Source organism: Phacochoerus africanus, chromosome 3, assembly GCF_016906955.1.
Source record: "Phacochoerus africanus isolate WHEZ1 chromosome 3, ROS_Pafr_v1, whole genome shotgun sequence".
NCBI classification, from domain to species: Eukaryota; Metazoa; Chordata; class Mammalia; order Artiodactyla; family Suidae; genus Phacochoerus; species Phacochoerus africanus.
Genome location: NC_062546.1, coordinates 35,286,515 through 35,309,941, shown reverse-complemented (window position 1 = coordinate 35,309,941; position 23,427 = coordinate 35,286,515). Strand labels below are relative to the sequence as shown.

Below are 23,427 nucleotides of genomic sequence, written 5' to 3'. Positions count from 1 at the left end.
CAGCTGCTCACCTGGTCCTTTTTCAGCTGGATGTTTCTTGATGGGAGCTGGACTTGGCATTCAAGTGACTCAGGGCGGCTTATGTGATTTCCACTTTGCTTGATTCTGTGAATCACTTAAATGCTCACTTAAAAAAAGAGAACCACACACAGATGCCTGGGCCTTACTCTAGATGGGCTGGTTTTTTGGTTTTTGGGTTTGGTTTTGGTTTTCTGCTGGTATGTTTTATCAAACACCTCAGAGGCTAGAGAGAGCCAAGGCAGCATTATTAAAACTGTACCACTTTTTGGAGTTCCTGTTGTGGCTCAGTGGGTAACGAATCCCATTAGGAACCATGAGGTTGCATGTTCGATCCCTGGCCTTGCTCAGTGGGTTAAGGATCCGTGTTGCCATGAGCTGTGGTGTAGGTTGCAGACGCGGCTAGGATCCAGGATCCAGTGTTGCTGTGGCTGTGGTGTGGGCCGGCGCCTACAGCTCCGATTCGACCCCTAGCCTGGGAACCTCCATATGCCGAAGGAGCAGCCCAAGAAATGGCAAAAAGACAAATAATAATAATAATAATAAAATAAAACTGTATCACTTTTCTACTCGCCTGCTGGTGTCACGGGGGTACCGTGCTAGCTTAATGAGATAAGATTCTCAATGTGTGTTTTCTGTACTCTATGTGTGTGTGTTTTAAATTAAGACCGGGAAATCATTTCTAATGCACACTTGGGAATTCGTTTTCTTCTTTTGGCCTTTGCCTTATGTTCTTTCATCCTCCCAACAACGCATCCTCTTTCTAGAAAATTTGGAAATCACAGAATCGTGTAAAAGAGGAGGGATATGGAGGTCAAATGTGCAGGCAGATCTGTCATAGGCAGGTGTTCACACCCCAGCTCTTTTCCTCAAAGGAGGAGTGGCATAGAGGCCTCTTTATTACTGAGGAAAACTGACCATATTTACTAGTTACCCACCCTGACCGGTTGTTCGTATATATTATTTCACATGTATGTGCTTCCTGTTTCCAAGAGACCACACCTGATTTATTGTCAATTCAGGGGAAAAAAAAATCCATCAGGGAGTTCCTATTGTGGCTCAGAAGAAACGAATCTGATTAGCATCCATGAGGACACAGATTCGATCCCTGGCCTCACTCAGTCGTGTAAGGATCCAGCATTGCCATGAGCTGTGGTGTAGGTTGCAGGTGCAGCTCGGAGCCGGCGTTGCTATGGGCTGTGGAGTAGGCTGGCAGCTACAGCTCCAATTTGACCCCTAGCCTGGGAGCCTCCGTATGAGGCGAGTGCAGCCCAAAAAAGACCAAAAAAAAAAAAAAAAATCCATCAGAAGAGCCTGCTGATAAAGCAAAGCCAAGTTCATTCAGGCAACTGCCGTCAGGACATGGGCCTATTGGAATCTAAGCAGGGGAAGGTCAGGAGGCACATGGATAGGATTTAGAGGTCCAGGTCCCGGTCTTTTCAGCTCTGTTTTTTTAAGGCAGAGAACTGATGGATTTCAGCAAAGTGTGTGGCATGGTAATCAGAGTGTGAACATCGTTCAGAGTTGGTGGATACAGCAAGACATGGGTCTTAGCGAGTCTTGATGCATAACCCATGGATCAGCAAGCTGTTTTGCCAGGTGAGCAAACCCTTTGCCAGGACAGATGGCTTTGTAGGAATTTCCTGCCACAGACAGTGAAGTTATTTATTGGTTTACAATAACTTCCTGGAAGAAAGAGTTAAGTTGTGTTGACACAGATGGTCCTGATTCCCAGTCCTAATAGCTAAGCTTTGTGGACATGGTCATCTCTGTTCCCAACCCCGTTTACTCGACTTGAATCAAACCTGCATAACATCCACCACCAGAGGCACAAGAGGGACCCCTCAAGTGTCCGCTGGATCAGGGGCTCACCCACCAGGCTCCTGACTCATCTCCGGTTCCTGGATTCTGTTCATTTCATCCTGGTGGAAGGGATGAACCCAGCCCCCCTTCTCCCAAGGCACTGCCTGCATCAGCCTAAACACTGGCTTGTCCGTAATTAACACCTTATGCTCAGGAAGTGTGGAGAGGCTGAAGCTCACAGAGTAGTTAGGTTTTCAAGTCCAAACCAAAGGAGAAAATTGAATAGAGTCACAATTGCCTTTGAAAATTCCCGAGGAAGGGGCCATGTTGGACCCAGTACGACCTCCTGTTAAGTCTGATGTAGCCAGTTTTTCCTGCAATCCTGGGAAAATCTTGTTGTTGTTTTTATTTTTTATTTTTTTCAGTTTAATAGAGTGGTTAACTTGTATTTCTGAGCCATAAGCTATGAAAGAATCCATCAGACAAGAGGTGAGAGACCTACCTGAACCACTGAGGGCAAGTCTGCTTCTTTACTCTCCTGAGCCAGATGCCCTAGAGGAAAACATGTGAAAAGTAGCCTGTACTGGGAGTTCCCGTCATGGCTCAGTGGAAGCAAATCTGACCAGCATCCATGAAGACACGGGTTTGATTCCTGGCATCGCTCAGTGGGTTAAGATTCTGGCGATGCTGTGAGCTATGGTGTGGGTTACAGAGGAGGGTCAGATCTGGCGTTGCTGTGGCTGGGGTGTAGGCCAATGGCTACAGCTCTGATTCACCCCTAGCCTGGGAACCTCCATATGCCGCAGGTGTGGCTCTAAAAAGACGACCAAAAAAAAAGGTAGCCTGCACTATATAACTTGGTGTGTTCTGTAATTTTTTTTTTTTTGGCAGAACTTAAATTGTTTCATTTATTAGATGCTCCAAGTGAATCATATCGTTGCCTTATACTTCTTTATAGACATTGTTCTTCTTTACTAATGTGGGTATTTCTTAGTCATTATGGAATAATCATGTCATTAGCTATTATAATATTAGATAAATCATATTCTTCATCATCATTCATTATTCCATAATTTAGGCACGCGGTTATCCGCAAGGAAGGAGTCAGCTGCCCTTTGGACATTTAACACTGACTCCTTGGAAGTTTGTTGTAAAAATGCAAAGGTAGAGCTCGGCTTGGAGGTGGTTTGTCCCTCAGCACAGCCTGGGACCCGCTGGCTCTTGTTTTACTCCTCATGTTTTACATTCACGTGTATTGAGCATCTATGATCCACCAGGCTCTGTCCTAGGCCCCAGGGAGTGAAAGACCAGCAGCCATCCCTGACTTCATGGCACTTTCAGTCTGGCACCAAAGAAGAATATGAAACAAATAGAACATTAAACACTGAGGAGTTCCCATCGCGGCTCAGTGAAAATGAATCTGACCAGTATCCATGAGGACGCAGGTTCGATCCCTGGCCTTGCTCAGTGGGTTAAGGATCTGGCGTTGCTGTGAGCTGTGGTGTAGGTCACAGACGCAGCTTGGATCTGGCGTTGCTGTGGCTGTGGCATAAGCTAGAGACTACGACTTTGATTTGACTCCTAGCCTGGATCCTCCATATGCTGCTGGTGCGGCCCTAAAAAAAAAGAAAAGAAAAAATAGTAAAAACCTAATAGTAAGTCATAAGCAAAAACGGTGCTTCATGAAAGAAGTCAGAGGGCTCTAAGGATAGATAACCTCATGCGGGGTCCTCTATCCTGAGTGGAGGTTGTATCTAGGGGTTCTGAGTGATGCTCTGGTGCCTCCACAGTACCACCTGCCACCCATACCAGTGATGCCTCCATCTCTGGACCACATCACAAAGAATGGGGCTTCTCAGTTACCTCCTGGGCTCACAGGTAGATTCCACGTGCTCACTATCCCATTCTTGGTTATGAGGCTCACATGATTTGTGTAAAGCATAGATCGTTGAAAGACCATCACCAGACCTCATTTTTCAGCATTATCTTCCTCTGTCTGGTCTGTGCTTTTAAGCCAGAGTGCTAATCACTAGGAGCGAGCCCTGATTTATGGCATCCTGTCTGTCCTGGCTGTTGGAAATGACTCGGATGAGTTGCAGGGCGCGAGGGTCCTGGAGAATGCGGATGGCCTGAGTGTTCTGAGGCAATGGAACACACATGGTTATTGTGTTTATGGAATCACATCCTGGAAGCCTGGCCACAGAAATCCTGTGCTGGACAAACACTGATCCACAGCCCTTCCCAGCCTCATTGCCCATGTTCTTCAACTACGTGTGAGAAACAGCATCTTCCTGCCCTATAAGCAAGGCAGGGGATGCCCTAGACAAGGCAGCAGAGTTACCTGCCCTGCAGTCCTAGAAGGGGGCACCTGTGGTTGTCAGATTTCAGGGATGTGTTGTGTCAAAGAGACAGTGTGAGAAAGATCTCATCTGGCTGGAAGAGTTCGCGGTGGCCTGGCTGAGGGCAGAGAAGCTCAGCGTCATCCTGGATTCCTCCTTTTTCTGGATTCCATAGCTTCCCCACCCCTACCCCATCCTGGCACCCAGTGCTAGGAGATCCCCCTCAAGTCTTCGCAATCCACCCCCTCTTCCCTTTCCCACACCCGCCTCCCTACTTATGGTCTCACTCTTTCATTTGTGGGTGCTACGCTGACACTCATCATCCATCTGCACCATCACAGAAACATGGTTGGTTGGTTGGTTGGTCGGTCGGTCGGTCGGTCTTTCTTCCCAAATGCTCATCCTTCCGTGTTGCCAGCCTGCTGACCCCGGCTCCATGCTGCGCCCAGGACCAGGTCCACACTCTTCACCTTGACATTTGAGGACTTTCAGGCTGTATGTCCACCTTCTCCCAACTCTTCCTCCACTGGTCCTGCCCCTGTGCCCTCACGGGTCTGCCCCTGTGGCCCGAACCGGCCACTGTCCTGACTCCAGGCCCTGCCCATCCTTCTTCCTCTCTGCACCTTCTACCCCCCGCCCTACCAGGCTCCCAGCTGCCCTTGCAGGCTGGCATAGACCCACTTTATCCACTGATAGTGGAGCTTACCTGGCCTGAGCTGGTGTCTGTCTGGTGGTGGAAATATTCTGTAGGCCTAGCTGTGGCCCAAGTGTGTGCCAGGAGGTCAACCTCGGTTCATAGCTCAAGCTCTGCCAGGAAGTATCTGTTCTGCCTTTTGTTGCCATGTCCTTGAACCCAAGGGGGATCCTCCTGTAGCCGAGAATGATGCCAGAAGAGGACCAGTGTGCCTCTCACTGACTGAGCAGTTCCACTTCCTTCCCTGACTGCCTGGGCGAGCCTGCCCTCACCAGCCCACAAGCCGGTACAGCTCCCTTGGCTGAGTGCCTGATTCCCTAGCCGCCCTTTACCTCTGAGACAGGGGAACCGTTGGTCTTAACTGACCAGGAAGAAAATGTGTTTGACCACAGGGACCCTGCTGTTCTGTGCCTCCAAACCCTCGTTCTTTACAGAAATGCTCTGAGCCTGGGCCCACAAACCACCTGAGGCATTTGAGGGCCCAGTTCAGCAGCAGAGGGTCAGTTAGAGAAATCCCCTTTGGGTTGTTTTATATGGTTTGGATAGCAGGTGCATCACCAAAAAAAAAAAAAAAAAAAATGGAGTTCCCATCATAGCTCAGTGGTTAACCAATCTTAACTTGCATCCATGAGGACACAGGTTCTACCCCTGGCCTCGCTCAGTGGGTTAAGGATCTGGCATTGCCATGAGCTGTAGGTTGCAGATCCCAAGTTGCTGTGGCCCTAGCATAAGCTGGCGGCTACAGCTCTGATTGGACCCCTAGCCTGGGAACCTCCATATGCCGCGGGTGTAGCCCTAAAAAGACAGAAAGCCAAAAACAAACAAACAAATAAAAAACAGGTGCATCCCGTTTGTCCTTCAGAAACAGAAAGCCTGTGATTATAGTTCAGAGAAGCCATAGAATGGCTGCCTGGAACTGTGAAGAGAAGAGGGGTGTCCAGCTTTGAAGAAGCCTAATTGCTAAGATCTGGCTCGATGTGATACACTGGGAGTGATGGTTTAGATCACTCTGCCTTCCCTTAACTGTCAGTCCCTCCCCGGCATTGGAAAAGTTATTGTGTTTTCAGAAATTCTGTCTGCAGGCAAATGTTCAAACATCCATAATGGGCTTATCTCAGGCCTCAGGGATTCCCAGCATTTAAGTTCTCAGATCATTCTTTGTGGGGAAAGTCATTTCACTGAAGACACAGCCCCAAGCCAAGAAGTCACTGAAGTGTAACGGTGGACAGAGATGGCAGGGGCTTCAGAAAAATCATGGATGGAACCAAATCCACATTTATGTCACATGGATCTGCAGATGTGAGCGGGGCACCCTTGATTTCCCAGAATCCCCTGGACAATGGATAGACATCACATCACATGCCTGTCCAGGGAGGCACCTCTGAGCAGGAAAGGACTAAGTACCCTACTGTGGAAACAAAATAGCAATTAGAGATTTGGTCAGAGTGATCAATGTATTGCTAATTATTCGTAATAATATTGCAAGGCAACCTGACATCAGTGTTGGGTATGTCTTTTCTTTCTTCCTAGATACTTATACCTGGAGAGGTCTTAGAACAGTGTTCTCCCATAAAATACAAAGTAAGCTGCAGGTATCATTATAAGTGTTCTGATAGTCGCATTAAAAAAAAAAAGTGACGAGGAGTTCCCGTCATGGCTCAGTGGTTAACAAATCCAACTAGGAACCATGAGGTTGCGGGTTCGATCCCTGCCCTTGCTCAGTGGGTTAAGGATCCGGCGTTGCTGTGAGCTGTGGTGTGGGTTGCAGATGCAGCTTGGATCCCGCATTGCTGTGGCTCCGGTGTAGACCGGTGGCTATAGCTCCTATTCGACCCCTGGCCTGGGAACCTCCATATGCCGCAGGAGCAGCCCAAAAAATGGCAAAAAGACCCCCCCCCCCCAAAAAAAGTGATGGAGTTCCCTTTGTGGCGCAGCAGAAATAAATCCGACTAGGAACCATGAAGTTGTGGGTTCTATTCCTTGCCTCACTCAGCCAGTTAAGGATCTGGAGTTGCTGTGAGCTGTGGTGTAGGTTGCAGATGCAGATCGGATCCTGCAGGGCTGTGGCTGTGGCTGTGGCTGTGGTGTAAGCCAGCAGCTGTAGCTCTGCTTAGACCCCTAGCCTGGAAACCTCCATATGCTGGAGGTGCGGCCATAAAAAGCAAAAAAATAAAAATAAAAAAAGTGAAATTGATTTTAATAATATATTTTATTTAGGAGTTCCTGTCGTGGCTCAGTGGTTAACAAATCCGACTAGGAACCATGAGGTTGCAGGTTCGATCCCTGGCCTTGCTCACTGGGTTTGGGGATCTGGTGTTGCCATGAGCTGTGGTGTAGGCTCAGATCCCGTATTGCCGTGACTCTGGCGTAGGCCTGTGGCTACAGCTCCGATTAGACCCCTAGCCTGGGAACCTCTATATGCTGTGGGGGCCGCCCTAGAAAAGGCAAAAAGACAAAATATATATATATATATATATACATATTTTTAATTTAACTTAGTATATATAAATATCATTATGTCAACATGTACTCAATATAAAAATAGTAATCGGATATTTTACAATTTTTTTGGTACCGCACCTTTGAAATCCAGTGTGTATTTTACACCGAGGACGTCTCAATTCAAACTAGCAGCATTCCAAGGACTCACTGGCCACTGTATTGGATAGTGGAGGCTTCCATTTTATCTAGTCCAAATCTCCATCTTTTACAGGTGGGGAAACTGAGGTCCAGGAAGGTTGGAGTGCCAGGAGCTGGTTAGTCCACAGCAGGGGTGGAAATTGGACCTGGCCTGACATTCTCCTGCAACACCCCCACCCCAACCGACCCTGTGTAGCCCTCCTGAGGGCTCCGCTCTGATTGCTTTCCCCCTTCTCGGGTGAGATCCCCCAGAAAGCTCCATCTGGAGAGGTCCTGGGGGCATCGGTCATGGGGACAGCAGCCTCTCCCTGGCTTTTTGTGGGTACATATGCATGTCTTGCACCATTTGCTCCAAATGCCTCTAGAACACAGATCAGGTTCCACCCCCACCCCCAACCCAGGGCGTGACTTTCTAGGAATGTCATGAATATTTTGCTTTTTTTTTTTTTTTTTGCTTTTTAGGGCTGCCCCGCACCTGGAAGTTACCAGGCTATGGGTCAAATCAGAGCTATAGCTGTTGGTCTGTGCCACAGCCACAGCAACATGGGGTCCGAGCTGAGTCTATGACTTACACCACAGCTCACAGCAACACTGGATCCTTAACCCACTGAGAGAGGCCAGGGATTGAACCCACATCCTCCTGGATACTAATCGGATTTGTTTCCAGTGCACCACAATAGGAACTCTGTCGTGAATATTTTGGACAGCAATTCCTATTCATGTTTTTTTAAAAGCAATGGATTTCATGGTTTTATAGGGTAATTTTTCCAGCACATTTTGGCCATCTGATATTAAATGTTGCCTATTGGGCCTCAACACATTCTCACTTGCTTCAAGAAACTTTGCCTTTTATTTTATTTTATTTTGGCCACACCCACAGCATGTGGAAATCAAACCTGTGCCACAGCAGCGACCCAAGCCACTGCAGCAATAAAGCTGGATCCTTAACCCACTGCACCACCAGGGAACTCCCAGGAACTTTGCCTTTTAAACCTCAGGAGTGAAACAGATTTCCCCCAGCTCCCCTTAACCACACATTTCTCTATGCCTACGTGTAACTCTGAGTTTTCATAATTAAGAGGAAAAAAGTTAAATCATGCCATAGAAAATGGACATCTCGGAGTTCCTGTCATGGCTCGGTGGTTAACGAATCCGACTAGGAACCATGAGGTTGCAGGTTTGATCCCTGGCCTTGCTCAGTGGGTTAAGGATCCGGCATTGCCATGAGCTGTGGTATAGATCGAAGACACAGCTCGGATACCGAGTTGCTTTGGCTGTGGCGTAGGCCAGAGGCTATAGCTCCGATTAGACTCCTAGCCTGGGAACCTCCATATGCCACGGTTTGGCCCTAGAAAAGGCAAAAAGATGTAAAAAAAGAAAAGAAAATGGACATCTCATACAGTATAAAATGAGCACCGTGTCAAAGCTTCATTCAAACCATGAAAGAATGCAGGAGGCCAGTGTAAAGCTGGTTCAAAGAACACTTGGACAAATGATGTGTTTGTAGTTGACTTAAAAAGTCATTCTGTAATGAGTTTGCTAAGTTAAAATTACAACTAGTGATAGTCCTGCAGGACAATAAAACTCTAACCTTTAGGGTAATCTCTCTCTCTTTTTTTTTTTCTGAACAGAAATCCCCAGGTTGATAGGTAACTATGGTGCTTGAGCCCTTTAGTAACAGCACAGTCAAAAACATGTTAGATAAATAGTTAAATAATCTTTAGATGACCTTGTTAAACAGTGCTGGAGCATAACAATGAAAAGATGTTCTTGGGAGTTCCCGTTGTGGCTCAGCAAATTATGAACCCAACCAGTATCCATGAACATGCAGGTTCAATCCCTGGCCTTGCTCAGTGGGTTAGGAATCCTGCATTGCTGTGAGCTGTGGTATAAGTCACAGATGCAGCTCGGATCTCATGTTACTCTGGCTATGGCGTAGGCTTAAAGGTGCAGCTCCAGTTTGACCCCTAGCCTGGAAATTTCCATATGCTGCAGGCGTAGCCATAAAAAAAAATTAAAAAAAAAAGATGTTCTCAAAACAAAAGCATCTTCCACTTGGAATTTCACCACTTTCTAATAACAACCCTTGGGTAAAGGGCGCAATATAAACTAGAATTATAGAATTTCGTTTAAAAAGATAATCAAAACACTATCTGGCATAATAATGGCACAGATATAAAGCAGCAGTCAGAGGAAAATTCATAGCACTGAACACTTAATCAGAAAAGACATGCCCCACCCACCTTTTGACTTATTTCTAAATTTTAAATAGCATTTCTTAACAATTAACACTGAGATAGGAGTTCCCCTGTGGTGTAGCAGATTAAGGATCCCCTGTTGTCACTGCAATGGCTGGGGTCACTGCTGTGGTGAAGATTTGATACCTGGCCCAGGAACTTCTACATGCCATGGGTGTGGCCAGAAAAAAAAAAAAAAACACTGAGATGGCTTATTCCCTACCCCTTCCACCTCTCCCTCCCTTATACCCAGATTTCTCCAGCCAGGGTTTGTATCTCAAAAGAGTGAATTTTATCAATGAAGTTGTAGAAATAAGGGATCACTTGATCTAAATGGATTAATTTCAGTACCATTAGGGGAGGAACTTCCTGTTATGAGGCATCACGGCAGTATAAGTAGCATTGACCTCTTGGCTCTTTTTCATGCTGCGGGGCCCTCAGGATGCTGTTTTGGATGGTGCTCTGATTCGTAAAGTCAACTGACAGAACCCTTGCCCGTGTGGTGGTCACCAGTCAGTTTGGTGAACTGAGGCGAAGTGGATAGAGGCTCATTTTCCCAGATGATACCCTTTCCAATGTCTTTACATGGTGAACAGAAAACCACTTTCACAGCAAAATCTAAAGCTGTGTTATCTATTGCTACGTAACTAATTACTCCAAACCTTAGTGACTTGAAGCCATCAGCATATCTAAGAGTCTCTGCAGGTCAGAATCTGATGTAATTTAACTGAACGCCCCCCAGCCCAGGGTTCTTCTGAGATCACAACCAGGGTTGTCAGCCAGGCCTCAGTCTCATCGGAAGACTTGATTGGTGGGGAACCTACTTCAAAACTCACTCAGTGGGTCTTAGTCCCTTGCCACATAGGCCTGTCCACAGGGCTGACTTCAGGACATGGCAGGTGGCTTCCCCCAGGGCAGGTGATACAGGAGAAGCCGGGAGAAATGAAAGCCACAGTCTGTTTAGAACCTAATCTTCAATGTGATACCCCATCGCTTCCGTCATATTCTGTGCCCTAGAAGCCAGTCAAGTCCAGCCCTCACTGAAGGGATGTCATTTGAGTATGTGAATGATCAGGACACAGGGCACCAGGGGCCTTCATAGAGACCAAAAGATAGCAAAGCAACATAGTCATAAATTAAAAAACCTGCAGGGCCAGACAGAATGATGGGAAATGCATACATGGGCTTGGTGTTGGACAGGGAGTTGGGGGGCAGGAGGCTTCTAGGAGGGGAAGGGCTGCTAACTCAGTTCCAACCAGTCATTGTCACAAAATAATGAATGTGGGTCCTCTGACATTTTCCAAGAGAGGCCAGCGATCCAGATTTTCATGTAAGAGGATCCCAATTTTAAAAGCACTAGAGGGAGTTCCCGTTGTGGTGCAGCGGAAATGAATCCAACTAGGAACCATGAGGTTGCAGGTTCAATCCCTGGCCTTGCTTAGTGGGTTAAGGATCCAGCATTGCCATGAGCTGTGGTGTAGGTCACAGATGCGGTTTGGGTCTGGCATTGCTGTGACTCTGGCGTAGGCTGGTGGCTACAGCTCCAATTAGACCCCTAGCCTTAGAACTTCCATATGCTGCGGGTGCAGCCCTCAAAAAGACAAAAGACCAAAAAAAAAAAAAATTAAAAAATAAAAGCACTGGAGGATGAAGGAAAATGCATGGGAGTCCTGGCTCTGGCCCGTGGTGTGAACTCTTGTTTAGTTGAGACCATCCGTGAAAAAAGCTCAGCCTCCTCACACTGCTGGCCTCCCAGAGGCCCCTGGGTATGTAGGGGAGGCAGACGCCCCACTTCTGATTGTCCTGGGGGCCTCCTGTTCAGCAGTGATGGAGCCTGTGAGTTCTAGCTAAGCCCTGGGAGATGATGGCTTGTCCACGGATGGACCGAGGGATAGCAGGGAGATGGGCAGCAAGTTTCTCTGGGGCTTACAATAGCAGCCTGGGTCAGCCCACAGTCACCTGAGTCCCTGCACAGGAACCTTAAGTTATAGAGACCTTCCTCCCATGTTTAGGAACAGCTCCTGTTAACTGATGGGGTACTGAGAGCCCAATGTCCCAGGTAGAAAGGGGCCAAGGGGGGAACTCGTGTGGGAGGGTGTCTTCTTCCTCCTTTGTCTGACCTTCGAAAAAAGAGAATGGCCTCTAATTCTCCTTCAAAAAAGGAGAATGGCCCACCTGCCTGTAATTCCAACTGGAGATTCCTTTGAGTTTGTAGTTGCCCTTACTGGCAGGAGGTCATATGATACCGTCAGTCATTCACAACTTAGTATAAACTAGGACTTTCTGAACTGCTAGCTGAGATCAGCCCAGAGAGGAAATTTGAGTTCCTGTATCTTGAGGAGGAGGGGATGGAAAAAGGTAAATTGGGATCTCCAAGGGGAAGAACAGGACTTAGGAACCCATGGTAGGTAGGCTGAGCAGCCCGGGCACTGGTCACCCAGAATGGAGAGGGTGTCAGCAGGTGGTCAGTGAAGATACAGATGAGCCCGTCTCCTGGACAGTCTCTGAACACCATTGCCCTGATCCTGGAGGCTGTGTGATTCCTCTCAGGCCATTTTTTTAGAATGCATCTTTCTTCACCACTGAAAGAAAACTGTTTCTCTCCTCATAGCACTGCTGACACCAAAGGTGTAGGCTTTTTCCACACCAGCCACTTCTCTGATTCTCTGTGGACACCAGTGTATGTCCTATAGTTTAATTCAGTTCTGACACTAACTCCCCAGAGTCAGCACAGACCCACCCCCAGGTTAAGGATTCAGTCCCACAGGACCGCCCCCCCTACTTTGGATGCCAATTTAAGTAATGGGTTCCCAGGTCACCCACACTTCTGTCCATTTAATCCTTAAGTTCAGTACAGGCAGACCTCGGAGACATTGCGGATTCAATTCAAGAACATCGCAATAAAGCAGATATCCCAGTAAGCGAGTCATGCCAACTTTTTGGTTTCCCAGTGCATATCAAAGTTATGTTTACACTAGCCTAGAGTCTCTTAAGTGTGCACTAGCATTGTGACAAAAACAACCTACATACCTTAATTTAAGAATATTTATTGCCGAATTTTGCTAACCGTTATCTGAGCCTTCAGCAGGTTGTAATCCTTTTGCAATAGTAACATCAAAGATCTCTGATCATCAATCACTGTAACAATAGAATAGTAATGAAAATGTCTGAAATACTGCAAGAATTGCCCAAATGCGACCCAGAGACACAGAGTGAGCAAATGCTTTGGAAAAATGGCACCGATAGATTGCTCAATGCAGGATTGCCACAAACTGTCCATTTGTAAAAAATGCAATATGTGCAAAGCACAATAAAGCAAAGTGCAGTAAAATGAGCTCTGAGCTCTGAGGTCTGCCTGTAATTTGCTACATAGCAGTGGTCACAGAACTCAGGAAGCACTTTATTTACTATTCCCTGTATATTGTAGAGGATATTGGAAAGGATACACATGAACGGGCAGATGAAGGGGTACATAGAACAGGATCTGAAAGGGTCCCCAACACAGGAGCCTCGTCCCTGTGGAGCTTGGGTGTGTCACCCTCTCAGCTTCACCAACCAGAAGCTAGCTCTCCAAACCCCTCCGTTAGAGTTTTTATGGAATCATTCCATTGGTGTGATCGGTTAAATCATGGGCCATTGGTGACTAGCTCAATCCCCATCCCTTCTCCCTTCCCAGTGGGGTGGGATGGGGCTGGAGCTGAAAGTGGCAATCCTCTAATCATGTGGTTGGTTCCCCTGGCAACCAGTCCACAGCCTGAAGCCTTCTGGGGCTTCCAGCCACCGGTCATCATTGACTTAAAACTCAGGCGCAGTTGAAAGGGGTTTGCAATGATTGGCATGTGCACACTGAGGTATATGGAATGTTTGGCCAGCAGAGACTTGCTGTAGAGCACAGGAAGCTCTACCCAATATTCTGTGATGGTCTATATGGAAAAAGAATCTGAAAAAGAATAGTTGTGTGTATATGTATAACTGAATCACTTTGTTGTACCACAGAAATTATCACAATATTGTAAATCAACTATACTTCAATAAAACTTAAAAAAAAAAAGTAAGTAAGTAAAGAAAGGGGTTTGGAGTTCCTGTTGTGACTCAGTGGGTTAAGAATGCGACTAGTATCCATGACGATGTGGGTTCGATCCCTGGTCTCGCTCAGTGGGTTAAGGATCCGGTGTTGCCACAGCTGCAGGTGAGGGTCACAGATGTGGCTCAGAGCCTACTTTGCGGTGGCTGTGATGTAGGCTGGCAGCTGTAGCTCCTATTTGACCCCTAGCCCAGGAACTTCTGTGTGCTGCAGGTGCAGCCCTAAAAAGAAAAAGAAAAAAGAAAAGAAAGGGGTTCGCAATGAATAAAACCAGGCACTCCCATCACCTCTAGCACTCAGGAGACCCCAGGGGTTTTAGGAGCTGGTTCAGAGACTGAATATATATTTCTCATGATGTCATAGGGGTGCAGTAATTGAGGAGTTCCCATGATGGCTCAGGAGTTAAGAATCTGATGTCGTGTCCATGAGGATGTGGGGTCGATCCCTGGCCTCGCTCAGTGGGTTAAGGATCCAGTGTTGCCATGAGCTGCAGTGTAGGTCACAGATGTGGCTCGGAGCCTGCTTTGCTGTGGCTGTGGCTGTGGCGTAAGCCAGCAGCTGTAGCTCCTTTTTGACCCCTAGTCCAGGAACTCTCCATATGCCGCAGGTGCAGCTTGAAAGAGAAAAAAGAAAAGAAAGGGGTTTGCAATGAATAAAACCAGACACTCCCATCACCTCTAGCACTTAGGAGATCACAGGGGTTTTAGGAGCTGGTTCAGAGACTGACTATCTATCCCTCATGATGTCACAGGGGTGCAGGCAGGACAGGTGTGGTTGAGGCATGCCCATCTGTGAAGGGAGACAGACCAGGTCTCAGCCCAGTTTTGTGACCTACTTCCTGTGTGACTTTGAGTGACTTAACCTTCTGGGCCTGGACATTGAGGGTCAAGGCACCTCTGTCCCTCATAAGGCTGCTGGTACATGAATTCATGCCATCATCCCCAAGATACACTGTTATGTGCCTAGTACATAACAGTGGTCCAGAGGTCACCAGCCCCCTGGGCGCTTGGCCAGGCTACATCCCCCTGTGAACTTGCCCTGGTTTGGTTGGGCCATGGGTGTCTTTGCAGACACCGACTCCCTTGAGCTGGGTGAAGGGGAGCAAGTCTGGGGAAGGCTTTGCCCTCTGCCCCGTTTCCATTTGCTTGGCTGTTAAGCCAGGGGCTTCTGCAGGGAAGATTTCCTTTCCTGAATTTCATGGATAAGAATCCCCGTGGGTTCTTCTTAACATGGAAATTCTGAGCCCTCTTATATCCATTAAATCAGAACCTCCAGGGGAGGGAGAGGAAGCCTGAAGCTTTAACAAGGGCCCCATTGATTCCTGTTTTGGGGGGAGGCTGGGAGACGCCGCATGCCCAGGTAGGCCCGTCCAGGTGAGATGCTGAGTCCTGTGTCTCTGCATTGGCCTGCATATTAAGTAAGTGAGGAGTTCCCATTGTGGCTCAGCAGGTTAAGAACCTGACACAGTGTCCATGAGGAGGTGGGGTCAATCCCTGGCCTTGCTCAGTGGGTTGAGGATCTGTCATTGCTCCAAACTGCAGTGTACGTTGTAGGCACGGCTCAGATCTGGCATTGCTGTGGCTGTGGCATAGGCTGGCAGCTGCAGCTCCCATTCGACCCCTATCCCAGGAATTTCCATGTGCCACAAGTGCAGCCCTAAAAAGAAAAAAAACGTAGTTGATACTTGAAATGTGGTCCCCAAATGGCAGCACTGACATATTCTGGAGTTTGTGAAGGAAGTTTTCAGAGTGTGCTGCTGGCTGCCAGCGCCAGCTTCACCTGGGAGCTTCTTAGAAATGCAGACTCTTGAATTCCAGGGAGACTTAGGGAATCAGGCACTGGGGTGGGGGTGGAGGGGCTTCTGGTCTGTGTTTGAACAGCTGCTCCCTGCCCCCCACCCAGGGGAGTCAGGCTTGAGAGCCTCTGCTCTGTGCCCTAGATTTAAAAAAAAAAAAAAAAACAGCGCAAATTGCTTTTGTTTTTATTTATTTATTTTTGCTTTTTTTAGGGCTGCACCAGTGGCATATGGATGTTGCTCTTCTAGGGGGTAGAATCAGAGCTACGGATCAGCCTCCACCACAGCTCACAGCAACGCCAGATCACCAACCCACTGACTGAGGCTGGGGATCGAACCCGTGTCCTCATGGATGCTAGTCAGATTTGTTTCTCCTGTGCCCCAACTGGAACTCCTGTGCCCCCGATTTGAATGAGTGAACAAGACAATACAAAGAGCATAGAAATGGCTGCGCTCTGGGCCTGGCTCCATGTCCCATCTGGGAAAAGAGTGTAACATCCCCTTCCTGGTGGAGGTGCGAGTTCAGACGTGGTACCTGGTGATTTCACTTGCTCAGTCTCTGTAAGCCTTGGTATTCCTGCCACTGTCTGATAAGATGTTCTGGTTTTTTCTGTCTGCTTTCCCACTCCACGCCCATGTTTTCTTTGCTCTCTCAAAAGCGGCTGCGTGCAAACACTGCGGAGGTCCTCAGAGCCAGGAACGACTCACGTGCCCAGAAGCCACACTGCCCACCAAACTGCCAACACCTGCCCACAGGTGCCCAGACATTCTTTGAGCTAAGATTCAGAGATGTGGGCTCCTCTCCTCTCCAGGGAAAGTTGGGGGGAAGTGAACTCAAACTCTGTTGTTGGTCTACACTGCCTTTCGCCAGAGGAGCAGAAGAACAAACAGAAGCCACATGTCCTGTGCTAAATGCCTGGCCTGTTGGCAGATCTGCTGTCTTGGTGCCACTTCATAGGCACAGCCCGCCTTCCTCCTTATGTAGCCACTTCTTAAAATGTATGCTTAATTTCACAAATCCTCTTCCAGGACTGTTCCAAGCACTTTAAACCCATTGATTCGGTTAAGCCTCCCGCTGTCATTCTGCCCATCTTACAAGGGAGGAAACCAGGACTTGGAGGGGGTTAGGAAACTTGCCCACAGTCGTACCATTTGTCAGTTCTATGGTGGTTCCGTGGTGATTGTATTTCAACTTGGAGGAAATTTCATAGAAATGGGACCTGGCACCTGCAGGGCCTTAAATCATCGGCCTCAGGGAATTCCCATTATGATTCAGTGTTAACAAACCCGACGAGTATCCATGAGGATGCAGGTTCGACCCCTGGCCTCGCTCGATGGGTTAAGGATCCGGCGTTGCCGTGAGCTGTGGCATAGGTCACAGATGTGGCTTGGATCCTGCATTGCTGTGGTTGTGGTGTAGGCCAGCAGCTGTAGCTCCGATTAGACCTCTAGCCTGGGAACTTCCATATGCTGTGGGTGTGGCCCTAAAAAAAAGACAAAAAAACAAAAAACAAACAAAAAAATTGGCCGTAGGCCTTGGCCAGCTCCGAAATGACCTCCTCTTTTTCTGCGTCATCTCCCTGTATTGGACACTATGGAGAGGTCAGCCTAACTCTTCTTTCTCACTCTTCACCTCCAGCTGTCCTCTGCTGGCCACTCACAGCTGTCCCTTTCAGATGGCTGCTCTCAGAGTTTCCTGCCTCCAAAAGGGGGGATCGTCTCTTTTCAAAGACCCCCAGGAACACGTCAGACAGAGTCAGGATTGATTTCCTGGCTTGCCACACCCAAGGGGGAAGACAATGGAAGAACAGTGGACCAGGGGGCTCACAGTCAGAGGAAGTCGGGAGGGGCCCAGTGTAAGATTTGGGCTAATTCTAAGAAGGAAGTGCTGCAGATTTGGCCAGTAAAAATACAGGATACCAGGAGTTCCCCAGTGGCTCAGTGGGTTAAGGATCAGGCATTGTCACTGCTGTGGCACAGGTTCAGTCCCTGGCCTGGGAACTTCCACATGCCACAGTCGCAGCCAAAAAGAAAAAGAAAAAAAAAGCAGCTGAATTTGAATTTCACATATAGCATAAATACAGCCTATGCAATATTTGGGACATCCTTATACTACGAAATTATTATTTATCCAGAATTCATATTTAACCAGGCATCCTGTCTCTTATCTGGCAACGCTGCAGGGGGATTCAAGTGTCATCAGGAAGCGAGGCAATCTGGCGGTTGGGTAGCTTAATAATTTTTATCCAGGAGACAGGAGGGAACTCCTGTCCACGTGGGAACTTCCATTTGCTGCAGGTGCAGCCCCAAAACAGTAAATAAATAAATAAATAAAGTGCCCCCGACTTGGGGAAATACTAGTGGGAAGGTCATGGCTTTGCAGGTCTGAGAGCCCTGGCTGCCAAGCCCTGTCGATCCACTACCACCTGCCTGACTTGGAACCAACTCTCCAAGCCTCAGTTTTCTAACATCTGTGAAATGGGGTTGAGAAAAGCCCTGGATGTGGCGCTGGGGGGATTTGAGGATTCCATGACAGGTGGGTGGTACCTCACTGATACAGCTGCCCTTGGCCAAAGTTGGCTAGCGTGGTGTTTCTCTTTCTTCCCTGTAAGGTGTCCCCTGGCCATCCTGAGACTTTCTGTCATCCTTCACCGCTTATACCCGTAGTCCTGTCCCTACAAGACCTGACCAGAGTCGCCCAAAAAGCATCATGTACTGGTTGTGCATCTAAGTACTGTGGGAAGCTTTCGGGGTTATCAGGGAGACGGGGGAAGGGACCCTCTGGTAACTAGAATAATGGCATGAATCCCTCATTGCGAATGAGTGAGGGCTGAGAATAATTGAGAAGCCCTGAGACATTAGCATTTATTACTGAGGCTTCACGTTGAAAAGTTCTGAGCTTCTCAGAATCAAACCGGACAGGCAGAAACCACTCCCAGGCAGAAGAGGGACGAAACCCATCTTCCTTTCTCCTCACAGAGATGTGTGCTCATTTGATAAGCATCTCCTGTTTGAAGAAGCTACATTTCAGGCTTTGGTGGTGGATAAACATGCCCACAGGGAACACAATGCCTGCTATCAAATTTTTGCTAGTAATCTACTAAGGAGACAAAACACCTGTCCCCAGCCCATTTTATCACCTCCCCTTTGCCCCACTGGCCCCTTCACCACTACCCCCTCTCCCCAAGCCCTTTTGTGCCATGCCTCAAGACCACATTAACCACTTCTAGACTTTCCCAAAGCCTGAAGAATTCTGACCCGCCACCACCACTTATACGTCACAAAAAATAATTTTTAGAGGAGTTCCCATCGTGGCTCAGTTGTTAACAAATCCGACTAGGAACCGTGAGGTTTGGGGTTCCATCTCTGGCCTTACTCAGTGGGTTAAGGATCCGGCGTTGCTGTGGGCTGTGGTGTAGGTTACAGACGCAGCTCGGATCTGTCATTGCTGTGGCTGTGGCATAGGCCAGTGGCTACAGCTCCGATTAGACCCCTAGCCTGGGAACCTCTATATACTGCAGGTGCGGCCCTAAAAAAACAAACAAAAAATAATAATAACAATAATTTTTATAATTTTTAGGAGTTCTTGTTGTGGCTCAGTGGGTTAAGAACCAACTAGTATCCATGAGGATGCAAGTTCGATCCCTGGCCTTGCTCAGTGGGTTAAGGATCTGGTGTTGCTGTGGCTGTGTCATAGACTGGCAGCTGCAGCTCTGATTCGACCCCTAGCCTGGGAGCAAACATATGCTGGGGATTCAACCCTACAAAAAAAAAAAAAAAGGGGGGAATGTTTTATTTTTCCCACGTGACACAAAGTTACTTCACGTGATGACGTTAAAATGGTTTCTTTCTGGAAACTTTAATGGCTGAGTCCTGGATGAGTTCACCCAAGGTCAGTGCCTTGGGTCCCAGCGCACGCTCAGTGGCCCCGCTCACCACTGGCCAGGGCTGATTTTGGTGGGAGCTCTTGTGGCCACAGATGTGCCTGGCATCTTCTTGATGCTTGTTGCCATTCACCCCCAACACTTTATCATCACCTCTTGACAGATGAGGAGACAGCTCAGGGAGGTTAGGGTCCCCCCCTACAGGCCCCCAGGGGACAGGAGCCCCTGCTGGCCTTCCACCCAAGGCTGTGTGGGTCTGGGGCTCATCAAGAAGCTTGGTGGTCTGCCTGAGGGCTGCTGAGCCTGGCTCCCCAGAGGGCTGAGCAGGAGCCCTGGCGAAGTGGCAGCAGAGTGTGGTCAGGGTGCCCAGGAGCTACGGCTTCAGAGCCCAGCAGCCTGCACAGCAAGACTTGTGGTCCCCGCCCTTCCTCTGGCCTGCCTTCCAGGGACACTTAGACACAGACTTTGAGGACAAGGACAGAGCGGACTGAACTTTCCAAAGGAGAGATTTCCCAACAAGAAGAGTGAGCTTTGGAGCTGAGCTGGAAGAAATGAGGGAAGTGATTTCCTGGTAGCCTGATTTCATTTCTAAGTACTTTGTTTGTATTCCCCCCACCTCCTACCCTGAGGGTTGGGGTGAGGTTCTTTTCCTGACATTTCCAATTTACAGAAGCATAGTGAGAATAGTACAGAAGATTCATTGTATTTTAAACTTTCATGGATGGACATACTAGATAATATCACATATGCGCTGTATAATATCACATATATAATTTCACATTTCCATGGAGTTCCCATCGTGGCTCAGCAGTTAACAACCCAACTAGCATCCATGAGGATGTGGTTCGATCCCTGGCCCCTGCTCAGTGGGTTAGGGATCCGGCATTGCCATGAGCTGTGGTGTAGGTCGCAGATGTGGCTTGGATCCTGCATTGCTGTGGCTGTGGTGTAGGCCGGTGGCTGCAGCTCTAATTGGACCCCTAACCTGGGAACCTCCATATACCTTGGGTGTGGCCCTAGAATGATTAAAAAAAAAAAAAGATAATTTCACATTTCCAGAAAAATTTCAAGAGGAATTCAACTGATTCCTCTATGCTCATCAAAGTCAAATGCTCAGACCCCACACTGAGCCAGAGCTTCCAAGCATTTCTCAGAGACATGAAAGGAAGGTATGGGCTTGGACCCAGCTCTCCAGTGCCTGCCCCAACCTCAGGCCCCCAGGTCGATGCTGCTTATAAGGCTGGCTCTTCCCTTCTGGAGGATCTGATTCTAGGAGGCTTGTCCAGTATGGGGAAGCTTCCAGCATCCCGGGCCGAGATGGTCACTCCTCACCATCTTGGTGTGTGACCATCAGGCTGATCGCCATCCTGAGTGATGTCATCAGGAAACAGAAGGCACGAGGTGTAGGGACGCGTGGCTGAGGGGCTGTGTTTTATCTCGGTCACCAAGAGGTGCCTGCACCTGCCAGACGGGGTGGCCCTGGGTCTGTTTGTGTAGAATCAGTGAAAGTGCAGTCCAGAGACCATGCCTCTTCAGAGAACCAAGTAATGCTTCAGGGAACCATTACTTTCTTAGGGGGAGCCCAGGATTTAGAAGCTGGAGCTAGATTATTGTAGCTTATTTCCTCCAAAGATGGTCCCGTGAGCATAGTTCTATAAAACAACAAAGCAAAACAACTGTGATACCTTATTTTTTGACTTTTCTAGATTCTAATTTTAACTGTGGTTACGCATACATAAAATTTACCACTTTAGGGAGTTTCTACTGTGGCTCAGCGGGTTAAGAACCTGACTCGTATCCATGAGGATATGGGTTTGATCCCTGACCTCCCTCAGTGGGTTAAGGATCCAGCATTGCCCCAAGCAGTGGCATATGTGGGCTCAGATCCAGCGTTGCTGTGGCTGTGGCATAGCGTGGCAAATGAAGCTCTGATTTGACCCCTGCCTGGGAACTTCCGCATGCTGCCAGTATGGCCCTAAAATAAATAAATAAATAAATAAATAATACCATTTTAGCCATTTTTAAGTTGCATGTCTGTTGCATTCAGTATATTCACATTGTTGTATCACCATGACCACCATCCATCTTTAGAATTTTTCATCTTCCCAAACTGAAACTCTATACCCATTAACCACTAACTCCCAATTCCTTCCTCCCCCAGCCCCTGGCAACCACCCTTCTACCTTCTGTCTCTATGAACTTGACTCTATTCTAGGAACCTCATGTACAAAGAATCATACATTATGTCTCCTTTTGTAACTGGCTTATTTCACTAGGTATAATGTCCTCAGAGTTCCTGTCAAGGCTTAGCAGAAAATGAAAATGACTGGTATCCATCATGCCACAGGTTCAATCCCCGGCCTTGCTCAGTGAGTCAAGGATCGGGCATGGCCATGAGCTGTGGTGTAGGTCACAGATGCGGCTTGGATCCCCCGTTGCTGTGGCTGTGGTATAGGCCAGCAGCTACTGCTCTGATTCGACTCCTAGCCTGGGAACTTCCATATGTCGCAGGTGTGGCCCTAAAAAGACACACACACACACACACATACAAATAATAATAAAATGTAATGTCGTCAAGGTTCATCCATGATGGATCCTCTATCAGAATTTCCTTCCTACTGGAGTTCCCTGGTGGCACAGAGGGTTAAGGATCCAACGTTGTCGCTGCTGTGGCCCTGGTTCAGTCCTTGGCCCGGGAACTTCTGAATGCTGTGGGCTCTGCCAACAACAACAACCAAAAAAAAAAAAAAAAAACACCAAAAAAAGAATTTCCTTCCTTCTGAAGGCAGAATAATAGTTCATTGTGTGTAGTGTATAAACTACATTTGTTTATCCACTTATAAACATTTGGGTTGCTTCCCCCTTTGAGCTGCGGTGAGTAATACAGCAATGAACGTGGGTTGGCTTCTGTTTTTAGAGTTTTTAGTTCTCTTGCCCTGAGTAAGAACATTAAACCTTTCCTGATTAGGAGCCACCAGGCACTTGAATGTGTGTGTCGGCATGTTGGGGGCAGGGTGTGCATGTGCTCAGACCAGAGTCACTTTTCTCTCTCTTGTCTTCGCAGTCACATTGTAAGCCTCTTTAGGGGCAGGGACAATGTCTTATACCTCTTTTGATGTCTCTTTTGCCCAGTGCCCTAAAGGTGGCAGGTCTTCAATAAGTATGAGTTGACTCGGGCTCTCACTCCGAGTTTGCTGTCTCCCAACGCTGCGCCCTGGCTTCTTTAGTGTCCAGATATGGGCTTTCCCACCAAAAGCCTCTTCAACAGCTGTTCTTGTGTGTGCAGATGGGCAACTCAATTAAATTAGTGAATTGAAATCTTAAAACATTTCGAGAGTTGAAAGAAAAAAAAAAAAAAAGAGTTCCCATCATGGCTCAGTGGTGAACGAATCTGACTAGGAACCATGAGGTTATGGGTTCCATCCCTGGCCTTGTTCAGTGGGTTAAGGATCCAGCATTGCCATGAGCTGTGGTGTAGGTCACAGACTCAGCTCGAATTCTGAGTTGCTGTGGCTGTGGTGTAGGCTGGCAGTTGTAGCTCTGATTAGACTCCTAGCCTGGGAACCTCCATATGCTGCAGGTGCGGCCTAGAAAAGACAAAAAGAAAAGAAAAGAAAGAAGGAAGGAAGGTAGGAAGGAAGGAAGGACGAAAGGAAAGAAGAAAGAAAGAAAGAGTTGATTAACATACACACACACTCAGCGGCCAGTTGCACAAGATGCTGGGTATACCAGATATACCAGCATGCAGGAGAATTCCTGTTGTCCTCAGGGCTCTCAGGCCCCTAGAACCTTGGTCCATGTCAGCAGAGGAGTTTGTTAAAATGCAGAATCTCAGGCCCTACCCCAGGCCTAGGAATCAGGACCTGCCTGTTGACAGGAGCCACAGGGATGTGTGCGCACATCCCCATGTGGGAAATACTAGTCTGGTGAATA

The 23,427-nt window shown here is 47.9% G+C and overlaps 1 protein-coding gene across 10 annotated transcripts in view; it reads left to right on the top strand.

The window, feature by feature from the left end:
• Positions 1–23,427, top strand: part of RIN2 (Ras and Rab interactor 2) — a 256,317-nt gene that overhangs the window by 143,793 nt on the left and 89,097 nt on the right. The gene's annotated exons all lie outside the window — the stretch shown is intronic.